This window comes from Macrobrachium rosenbergii, chromosome 9, assembly GCF_040412425.1.
Source record: "Macrobrachium rosenbergii isolate ZJJX-2024 chromosome 9, ASM4041242v1, whole genome shotgun sequence".
In the NCBI taxonomy this organism is placed as follows: Eukaryota; Metazoa; Arthropoda; class Malacostraca; order Decapoda; family Palaemonidae; genus Macrobrachium; species Macrobrachium rosenbergii.
In genome coordinates, this window is record NC_089749.1 from 19694768 (window position 1) to 19706335 (window position 11568).

Here is an 11568-nt window from a genome sequence, read left to right on the forward strand (position 1 = left end):
ATTGATTATTATGCAGTATCACTTTTCAGTATGTTACAAAATAGACTAATTTATCATAGAAATTCTTATTTATCCTTTTCTCCTTAAGTACGTAAATGCATAACGTACAAGAATCTTGCGATTTTATCAACTTTTGCCTCTTATCCTCTTCTGTATTGTATAGACACCATTTATCATGGATTTGCATATTGTATAAACACCATTTATCATAGATTTGGCCGTAATTCCAAATTCAATATTTTTATATATTTTTAAATACATGAAAAAGCTTTCATCCTACAATTACATAAAAATTTAATTATTTTCTGTATTAATTTGATTATGTCCAGTTTTTTCAGTCTATCGTTTTCTTATTCGGTCCAGATCTATGTTAATCGTATCTCAAAATATTTTTTTTCTTCATTTCCGTCTCAATACAGAATTCTCTTATACTTCTTTTTCATTTTGCACATTGACTGCACCTTTCAATTTATTTTTTTTATCACTTCTCGACCGAGTACAAATTTTTTCCGAACTTGTTGGGCAAATTTATATAAGTCGTAACTTCCTTAGTGGTGAGATTATGCCTGCTTATATGGAAGATAAGAGGCATTCCCTAATTGTAGTCCCTGGCGTCTTACTATTAAACCCCTGGAAGAGGAAGGATATCTTTACGCCTTATTGATGGTTCATAGGCAGGGAAGATGGTGGGTGGGGGGAGATGAGGAGGGGTAGGGAGAGGGGGAGGGAAAATCGGACGGAGGATGTGGATGGGTACGAGAGGGAAAGAGTTGAAGCCGCTGTAGTGATACTATAAACAATAAAGGTTATGGATTTATCATTTTGTGACATAAAGAATATATGAATATGGAGATGGGAAAAACATGAGGTGATAAATGAGCGATTTGGCATTTTGTTAAGTGTAAGAAAGGCAGCTGGTACTGAGAAGAGTCATATGTAATAGAAATGCACCAGTGGATTTAATGAAGCTGGTATAAAAGGCATGAAGGTACAAAGTTTCGTAACTGAAATCGTATTGTAATTTTTCTTTTTCCTTCAGGACTGCCTGAGGGAGTGAAGTTGTCAATGTACATGTCTTCAGAGTACTGTAGTTCCTCGTTAGACGGGTCGGTATAGTTCTCGGCTAGCACTCTGCTGGGCCCGCGTTCGATTCTTCGGCCGGCCAATGAAGAATTAGAGGAATTTATTTCTGGTGATAGAAATTCATTTCTCGGTATAATGTGCTTCGGATTCCACAGTAAGCTGTAGGACCCGTTGCTAGGTAACCAGTTGGTTCTTAGCCACGTAAAATTAGTCTAATCCTTCGGGCCAGCCCTAAGGGAGCTGTTAATCAGCTCAGTGGTCTGGGTAAACTAAGGTATACTTAACTTTTCAGAGTACTGTTACCATATAATTTCATCACTAGGCGTTCCGTTATCCAGCTCTGAAAACAAACGAGAAAATAAATCGTTAGAATTTATGCAAATTTTCGTCATATTTTCTGGACCATCTTTAAAAGAATAAAAACAATTAATTCTAAATTCATGCAAATATGATTTATAAGTAAGGGATTTTGGGTGATGACAAACAAGTAAAAAGTAACTCCCTGAAAAAAAGCGGTCGAGAAGTTCTGTAGGCCCCAGAACCAATAAATGAAAATCCGTACAAGAAGACACGAGATTGCTCTTGATAAATCCAATGACAGTGGGACAGAGTAAAACGGAAAGTGTTGCCTTTGAAATCCGTACAAGGAGCTTAATGACAGTTAACCAGAAAAAAAAATAACAAATATATGCAAATATATCAGGCAGATGATTAATTCATGATTATGCAAATATAAAGAATTGCTTAAAAGAATTAGAGGTGCCGGAGAAATCCCATATGTGACAAATATATTCATCTACCAGAAGCGCATTTAAATACATCAATCAATTACCAGTCAAGCGGAAGAATCAACATAAGAAGAGAATAATCGATGCCTCTTTGGACTTCAGAGATTGGGTGTGATTACCCAAACCAAACGCTCATTACCTTTATGGTACCTCGGTGTCTTTTTTTTTTTTCTGTAATGTGCTATTTCCTGAGTGTCTCTCTCTTTGTTGATTGAGGAGGAAAATAAAATCTTTGTGTAGGTTCGGTAACTAACCTTTCCACTTAACCTTCAGTTGTAGTAACCTTTAGTTGTAGTACCCTTGTGATTCCATCTTCTTGCTGGTTTCTTCATTCTTGCGACTGCTTTACATTTGATGTGTTTTATTTTCCTATCTTTCTTCTTTATGCATGTAATATTTTTACCGTTCCTGTTTTATTATTTCTGTGACCCGTATTCTTTGGTTTTCATAACTACGATTCAGTGTTCTCCTCGATTTTCCTCACTTTCCCTCTATTTACGTTTATTAACCAATTTTTTTTTTCTGTCGTAACTTTCAATCCATTTACTTCTGCATTTCTACGAAAAACGACCCATCCACTGTTCCCATGAACGAGATATGATCAATTTATTTCCAAGGTTGCCCATGAATCGCTTAGGAAACGGGAGTCAACGATTTATTGCGTGCTCGATCATCTGACGCAGGACTTTTTTGCCTCAGAATTGTGAGATTTTTGTCAATGATTATATTTTGTAATACAAACACAGCAGCTGTCAATCATTTTCTTTTCATGGGTAAGTGTCATACGACAGTTTTTTTACTTGTATATCAATAGAAAGTATTACATAAACAATTTGACGGAATTATTGCAAGGAGGGCAAAATTCATGTCTCTATTCATTTATTTTTTATCTATTCATTTGTTTGTTTGTTTCTTTTTTCTTTATCTACTTATTATTCTATCTAATTTATTTATTTAATTGATTAAATTGGGCAATAGTCACTGCTGCATTCTTCCTGTAACTGTTAATGTGTAAAAGTTTTCTGACCTCTGTGAGTCGCTTAATAAATTTACATAATGTCTCATAAACAAGTATTCCTTATTTTTAGTCCTTCAAGGGTCCCAATTTCTCTGGTGGTTTTTCAAGTACTTCCCACTTATTATCTCTGATCACAGGGCATCGTAAGTAAAGATTTTTTTTTTTTTGCTTGAACAATATAAATTGTTTCTGGGTTTGTTGGTGAGGTCGCAGATTAAATGTAAAATTTAAGTTGCAAGTTTGTTTTACATTATATATATATATATATATATATATATATATATATATATATATATATATATATATATATATATATATATATATATATATATATATATATATATATAATTAAGATTATAGACACTGAGACACTCTCTCTCTCTTCTTTCTCTCTCTCTTCTTCTTTCTTCTTTCTTTCTCTCTCTCTCTCAACCCAATAAAATTAACCTACAATAATTTCTGTTCCCAATTAAGCGAAATTGCCTCTATCCCCGGGCTCCGAAATGAGTCCCTTAAATGCCAGAGAGATTCTAAATGCTAATAATCTATAAATCAGATCCAAGGCGATTAATTACACTTGAGCCTAAAAGGGTCATTAGAACAGAAGAAAATTAGTGATTGCTATTTCTGTTACCATAAAAGAGAGAGAGAGAGAGAGAGAGAGAGAGAGAGAGAGAGAGAGAGAGAGAGAGAGGAACAGGATAATGAGTAGTAGACGCCGAAGTATTAAATGAAGGAATGGGGTAAGTAAGTATGTATAAGATGTAATGAAATTAAGCAGTTGTGATAAAAGGTAACTGCACATATTTAATGACTGTAAACTGATGAATGCAATAATTTAATAGATTTTATCCATACTCATTTTCTAATTTAAGCCTCCTGACTTCGTTGGAGCTCTTTTCTTCATGCTAGAAGTGTATGTATTTTATTAGAGTAGAAGCTTATCTAACACTAGCTTACGTACATTTTAAATAATAATAATAATAATAATAATAATAATAATAATAATAATAATAATAATAATAATAATAATAATAATAATATAATAGGGATAAGAGAACCTTAGTTTTCTTTTGCCTTACCGTTTCATGGTTCTGTTTATGATCATCTTATATTTAAATTTTTATGGGGGTTCTGTCTGGTTACATTACTGGATTTGGTTATGTTTTTCTGTGGTTTCACTGCAGTTGGGAAAAGCCTAAGTAGGAGTTTCTAGTACGAATAAAACAGTATGATGTAATTTGATATACATTTATATACTGTATATATATTGTGTGTGTATATTATGTGCGTATTTTAAACTTTAGCAGCGTTAAAGGCGGTTGGGAAGTGACAGGCCTGAAATATCTTTTATGCTTTTAGGAGGGAGAAGACAAGTCTCATTCACGAAACGGTATCTTCGAACTCTTGGGCAGTTATGTAAGAAGGAAGAAAAACTACATTTTGAAACGAGACCATAAGTGTCATTCTTTAAACGAATGGCGGTCTTGTAAGAGGAAGGATTAAAATTGATTTCCTCAAGCAGAAATTAGAAGTAATATTCTTGGAATTTCTGTCAATCTGGAAATGAGATGTTCATCAGTCTAATATTTGTTAGAGAGAATGACGCTTCAAGATTTAGAAAAATGTACTCTTATTGGTATTAAACTTGTGGTGGGAATGTAAAATAAGTGGCATCCCAGAAATAAAAGTTGGAAATGGGATTCATAAAATCGTTAGTAATCATGTGCTGGGATTTTTTTTAATTCCATTGTAAAATTGATGTTGCAAATGTCATTCATAGAATAGTTGAGGAGTTTATTATTTACATCAGAAAATAATAACTTCGTAGCAAAGAAAAGGACGAAGCACAACATTAGTACAAGGACCCGAGGAAGGAAGCACCGTCTCGAAATGGAGCCTCCTGTTTAATTGTGTTATGACGGGGGTGGGGTCATGCGGGGAGGAAGGATCTCAGGAGGGCCTTGTTAACCTGATCACGGGTACAGTTTTAGGGCTCCATGGGTAATCGTTGGGACTCCCTTTTTTCCTTTTTTTTTTCCTTCTCCTTCTTCCTTCAAGACAATTCATTTAGTCTTATCTCCTTCGGGTTGTATAAGATAATTGGATGTGGGAAAAGTTCAAGTATCGTCAGATTGACCTTTTATTGGCCGTCATCAATAAAGTAATTAAAAAGGACTAATAAGATTTACCTTATCGGTAGACTGTACTGGGGGACGGTAAGAAAGGAGCATGTAATTGCGCAAAAATGTTCAGTGACAAAGTAGATTTTAATTCAGTTTTTCGTGCCATTGACAGGCCTTTAATGGGGAGCAGATCAGCTTTTTGATTAAACAAAGGAGTTCATAATTGTTATGTCTTGTGTTCATTTCGTTCCAGTCTTTTACTCAGCCAGAGAGATTGCTCACAGCGGTTGCGTGTGGGGAGAATCAGAAGATTTTTATGAGGATTTGTGTTTATGTTTGTGTGTGCGTATATGTACACGTAAATGTTTTGGAGTGTTTATTTTCTTACTCTAAAGTAGCTGTGTCTTTAATCATGCTGATTGATAATAATCCTTTCGTCCATTTGACTTCATTCCGTCACTCTCTTTAATCCTTTCATTTTCGTTTTTTCTTCAAGAAAATCATGTTTTTTTTTTGCTTGTTTACTTTAGTTTATGTATTGTTCTTGTTAATAAATATTTTTTTTATTTACGTCTTTTTCGTTTTCATTTTATTCTTTAGCTCATTTTGTCAACACGTTGAAACATTTTTAAGTTTGTTGTTTATGTGAGTTTTCAGTTTAATTTTTCAGACAAGCCAATTACTTTGTAAATTTTATACATTATGAATGTGTCCTGCAGTTACTTCAATCTTCGCTTCACTGCAAAATGATCGGCCTGGGCAGTCTCGTGTTAAAATCCTGAAAAAATTGTTATTAGTAAATCGCTTTCCATAAAATACATATATTTTTATTTAAACACAGATATCTGTAGTCATTAATGAAAAAATCTGCCGTCGGGATTAACTATAAGGTTCTTTTGGTGTTCACGTAACTGCCCAATTGTACTTTAATGCTGCTCGTTCACATTATATTGGTAAACGACGAAACAGTCAGTCTCCTTCTAGCTTCCAGCTATTGACTCTAGCAGCTGTTTCTGTTTTGTCCCACCCAAATAGAAATTTGGGAGATAAAGATACGTAAGTACCAGAAGCCGTGTTAATCCTTTAAATTACCCAAACACACAATAGCTGATTATGTATTATCAGGTCATTAAATCTTAGTATTGAGAGCACGCTCAGACACCTCTCTCTCTCTCTCTCTCTCTCTCTCTCTCTCTCCAGTAGGGAAGTTTCCACAAATACAGTAACTGCTGTAGTAAATAATGTTTGATTTTCTGTTAATTGAATCTTTTATTTCTTTATTCATTCTTCCGTACCTTTTTTAACATATTTGATTCTAAATAAGATGAAATTGAATGAGTGGTGTCATGCAGATATTGATCGTATTTATTTACTTATATTTATTATGCTTCTGGCATTCTTCCGCTAACTTATATTTATTTATTTTGGGTTTTTTATTTATTTTTATAGCTGGAACTGCTTGGTAATCATTAGTATATTCACTTTAAATTCCTCTTTGCGACTAAAAGTTACGATTTATTTACTATTCGTCATGATTTTTTTTATATACAATTAGCGATTTTTAAGCAGCCGGATGCCTCGTTAAAGGAGGGGGGCGGGGCGATGATGGGAGGGAGGAGAAGGAGGAGGCGGTGCCAGGTAGGAGTTGGGAAATATAACCTAATTGTCAGTGGAAAGTCGTGGTGTTGTAATTAATCCCGAAAAGTCATTAACGAGGGCGGCGGTTAATCGCCAAGAAATGGAGAATAAAAAATCTTGACGAAACGCTCAAACCTTTCGGACGTGTATCGCTGGCTCCAGTACTTGTTGTTTATGGTTGATCGCTAATTGCGCAGTGACATGAGGTCTCCAAGACATGGATGCAGGGTGGGAATGAAGGAGGAGTTGAATGGAAGGAATAAGAGGCCAAAAGACAACACGCAGACATGCGTGCGCACAAATAATATGTAAATGTATATATATATATATATATATATATATATATATATATATATATATATATATATATATATATATATATACATATATATATGTGTAGAGAGAGACAGACAGACAGACAGACAGACAGAGATAACGTATATATAATTATATATATAAAAGTATATAAATATAAATATAAATATATATATATATATATATATATATATATATATATATATATCTATATATATTTATTATATAAGTATTTATATAAGTATACATATATATTATATATATATATATATATATATAAACATATATATGTGTGTATGTGTATGTACACGCACATAAATATACGTATATATACAGACGTACATACATACATATATATATATATATATATGTGTGTGTATGTGTATGCGCACACACATAAATATACATATATATATATATACATACATACATATATATATATATATATATATATGTATATATATGTAATACATACGTTTTTAAAGTTAGATAATAGCCACAACATGCTGATCTTCCACAATTAATTTATTACACGCTTTTCACCTTTCGATTCTGATCTGATTGTGATATTTTAGAGGCTGAAAAACACGATTTGTTCTCCGTTACACGCTTAATGACTGGAAATCACAAGATATAATTAAAAAGTAAGAACAAACCAGATTGAAGTTACACAACATAAAATTTTAAAGGAAGAACTTTTCGTAATGCCTATTGTTAACTGAAGAATATTTAATTTTTAGATAATAAGTCGAGAGAGAGAGAGAGGGGAAGGATATTATTATTATTATTATTGTTATTATTATTATTAATGTTGTTGTAGTTGCTGGTATTACTTATCACTTGCTCGAAGTTGAGAGAGAGAGAGAGAGAGAGAGAGAGAGAGAGAGAGAGAGAGAGAGAGAGAGAGATTAGGGTTGGATAGAGGTATGGCCGTGACATGGGTATTAATTTTATTGCTTTATTGGACCATACAAATTAGCTTGGGCCAGGGGAATCGTGTGGACGTCATTACTGGAAGAAGGAAATATAGAAGGGAGAAGAAAAGCCGACGAGGAAGACTATGATTAAAGACGAATTGGAACTGGCTTCGTTTGGAAGACCTCGATCTGGACACCTTCGACTTGGCACTTGTTTGAAGAACTCAGTTAACCAGTGCCTTGGCGTTTGCGTATTTCAACCGATAGGAACAAGGAAAAGAAGGAATATCATATAATTTTCCTTTAGATTCTATGCGGGTGTGATGTGCGCTGTTTCGTGGACCTTCCCGAGGTTTCAGTAGGGTATAACCTCCTTTTGATTCAGCAAATAAATAAATAAATAAAGAAATAAAAATTAAATAAAATAAAATCCTTTAATAAGTTAACATCTGACCCCTAACGCTGTTCTCTTAAATTTATGAGGCTTTTCCTCTTCTAATCCACTGTAATCATAAATTAGGCCACTATAATCTCCTGTACGTTTACATTTAATTTCTCTAGTTCACTGTACGCATAAAATTGAGTATAATCCTGTGAACGGATAAATTTAGGTTGTATAATGCGCTGTATAAATTTTTTGCTCTCTACTTTTTTCATAAATTTTGATTACACTAATCCACTGTATGCATAAATTTGGTCACTGTTCTGTTTTATGCATAAAACTGGTCGCTCTAATCCCCTATACTCGCAAGTCTTGATATCATAATTATGTATTGAACATTTATGGTTATTCTCTTCCACTGTTGACAAATTCTGTTACTCGTATGTACCATACACTCATCTTGTTTACTCTAATCCATTATAAACATAAATATCGTGTTATTTTATTGTACTGTTTGTTTTAAGATTTGGTTTCATTATCTGCGTTATCTAATACCACCGTTAATTACGCTTTCATAAAATTTCAGTTGAAAAACCTGTGCATTTTAAAGAGGTTTTAGAGAATTGTATTGTGGTGTACGTTTTATGTCTGCATCAGCTTAGATGTTTAAAAGAGTAGACTGCTGCGCTTTTATAAAATCAGGTTCTAAGTGCACCTCATTTAACGTCTTTCATTAGTTATAGTGTCAGTGCCTTGAATAGTGTGTAAAATGCTCAGTTAAAAAAAGAATAAAACCGGTAAAGTATAATGCCCAAGAGAGAAAGAGAGAGAGAAAGAGAATTATTCTAGAATGGCTGTAACGGCGAATGCTTTCAAGGATGAGAGAGAGAGAGAGAGAGAGAGAGAGAGAGAGAGAGAGAGAGAGAGAGTTACTCCAGAAAAGGTGAAACGGTGCACGTTATCGAGAAAGAGAAAGATGAGACCGACAGAGAGAGAGAGAGAGAGAGAGAGACTTACTCTGGAAAGAGAAAGATGAGACCAACAGAAAGAGAGAGAGAGAGAGAGAGAGAGAGAGAGAGAGAGAGAGAGAGAGAGAGAGAGAGGAGAGAGAATTACTCTGGAAAGAGAAAGATGAGACCAACAGAGCAGAGAGAGAGAGAGAGAGAGAGAGAGAGAGAGAGAGAGAGAGAGAGAGAGAGAGAGAGAGAGAATTACTCTGGAAAGAGAAAGATGAGACCAACAGAGAGAGAGAGAGAGAGAGAGAGAGAGAGAGAGAGAGAGAGAGAGAGAGAGAGAATTACTCTAGAAGGAGATAGATGAGACCAGGAGACAGAGAGAGAGAGAGAGAGAGAGCGAGCGAGAGTGAAAAGAATGGTCTTCCGAGAAAACTGTGAAAACTGGACCTGTTGAGAGAGAGAGAGAGAATGAGAGATAGACAAAAAGAGGGGAAGTGTTAAGCGTTCAAGATCTTTGATAACGGCTCAGCGGTCTTCAATTATTTAGACACTGATAAGAACTGCACATGGACTCCATCCCTTGTTGAGAACTTGATAACACTGTAGTGTCATATACGGTCAGGTAAGTGCATAAATTAAGAATAACGGAATGGTACATATTAGCTCTAAAGAACTTTACCTCTGACTTGAAGTGTTAAACCCTTTCGCTGACCATCAGAAGACATAGACCAGATATAATGTATATAATAATCATTATTATATAGTGTATATATATGAGAATCACTACACATGGTCTATTCTGGAATCGACAGGATTGTTATTTCCTTTAATAGATGTTATTCCATTTCGGTTATCAACGGAAGTTTGATTTTGTGAACAAATTACGGTTAAAACATCACCTTATTACGTTAATTAACCATTATACATATTGATGTACCGGGGAACTGTAACTTTTTAAGGTAATACTTCGTTGGCTGCCTTGCTGGAAAATCACGATCCATTTTAATGTCAAAATTTGAAAACTAACCAGACCCAGTGTTTCTTAACTTTTCTGATCGACAGGCCAGAAGTAAAACGTTGTTTTTTTTTTCTTTATATTTAATTTAATTATACTTTTATGATCTCAAAACCCTTGATATAGTTAAAGGCCTCAAAGTTAAAGACTGGAGATGAATTAGAAGATTCTTGGGGTTAAAGGTACAGGTGTTGATATGAAAACATTTGCACATGAGATGAAGATCGATGATTTTAGAAGAATACTTAGACTATTGAGGTTACGCTTAAGATGTTGAGGTTGAGTGACTGGAGATGGATTTTTGACCCTCAAGATTGAAATACAAAGAGCAGGGTTTCAAGATCTTTGAGGTAAAGAAACTGGAGGGAGAATAAAATAGACATCATGAGGGCAAACTCCAGAAACTTTTCAAGATTTTGAAATCCTTTGAAATTTGTTGTTGTTAGATTAAGCTACCCCTATGTCAGGACGGGCTCTTGCTCCGGAACACAGATTGTAGTATTCTTTGAAAGGGATACTTTAAATAGTCATTGTTTCTTGAGAAAAAACCTGGAGATGGATTCTTGGACCCATGTAAAGAAACACTGATTATTTAGAAATAAAACAGGAAATTAATGTTATATATTTATATTTCTTAAGAGGTACTAACGATAACCCTGGGCCGTTCTCAACACAGTACCACAGACATATGATTCTAATATCCTTTTATTTTTTTAGAGGAGACTAGTCATAAATTTCGAGATTATGATAAAGCAGAGTTGGAAGTGAATAATTCTGATCATCAGACAGGATTCAGCCTCGTCTCAATACTTTTGATGATGAAGGCTCGCAAATGAAATTTATATTGTTTGGGTGCTGGGAACTTTTTAAGGTTAAGAGGGTTGGTCATTGTATGTAGCTTTGGCTCAGGTGAATGATCGCTGTAGTCCGTAAAAAAATCTTAGATTTGAGAAGCCATTTGCAGCTTATGTTTTGTGAAAGGATAACAGGTCGTTGGTAGGTCTAGATTTAGCCTCATATATTTTGGGGGACTTATTTTACTCTCTCTCTCTCTCTCTCTCTCTCTCTCTCTCTCTCTCCTCTCTCTCTCTCTCTCTCTCCCCCAAGATTTCTAATTTTTCACAAAGATATGAAAGACCGAAAGTGCAATCTTGAAAGGACACTCACAATTATTTTGGCTGCCTCAGATACGCCGTCAAATGCACAATTATGAGCGTTAATATTCCGATACATTAATCATTTTAGGAATTCCTGAGAACGCTAATTGTAGCCCGGGGGAGCAATAAATCACTCCCTTTCGGCTGCACGTCTTTTAGACGTGAAATGGTAT